Source organism: Pollicipes pollicipes, unplaced genomic scaffold, assembly GCF_011947565.3.
Source record: "Pollicipes pollicipes isolate AB1234 unplaced genomic scaffold, Ppol_2.1 Scaffold_7231;HRSCAF=8579_pilon_pilon_pilon, whole genome shotgun sequence".
Classification (NCBI taxonomy): Eukaryota; Metazoa; Arthropoda; class Thecostraca; order Pollicipedomorpha; family Pollicipedidae; genus Pollicipes; species Pollicipes pollicipes.
The window spans coordinates 21197445-21197798 of record NW_023597034.1 but is presented as its reverse complement, the minus strand read 5'-3'; positions in this window follow the sequence as shown (position 1 = coordinate 21197798).

Here is a 354-nt window from a genome sequence, read left to right as displayed (position 1 = left end):
AGTACATGGTTCGACCGAGAGGCGGCGCCGGCGGCGCGGTCAGTCCAGGTGCTTGAGGTTGTTGCAGTTGTCCGTGTGGCCGTTCGCCTCGGCGCGGTGAGAGGGCAGACGGCGCACGGTGAAGCCCATCGGGCCAAAGCACGCCTCGCTCTTCTGATGCCGAATGTTGCAGCGCGCCTTCAGGCTGCAGACAGACAAGTGGCTCCAGTCAGGCGCGCAGCCTCGTTGGCACGGTACTCAGCGTAAGTGAGCCCAACTGGCGGCCCGCCCGGCCAGGGTCAGCCGACGGCCGCCGTCACCCTCAGCCATGATCGTCTCTTTGAAACTCCAGCGGCTGCCATTCTGCAGCGCTCT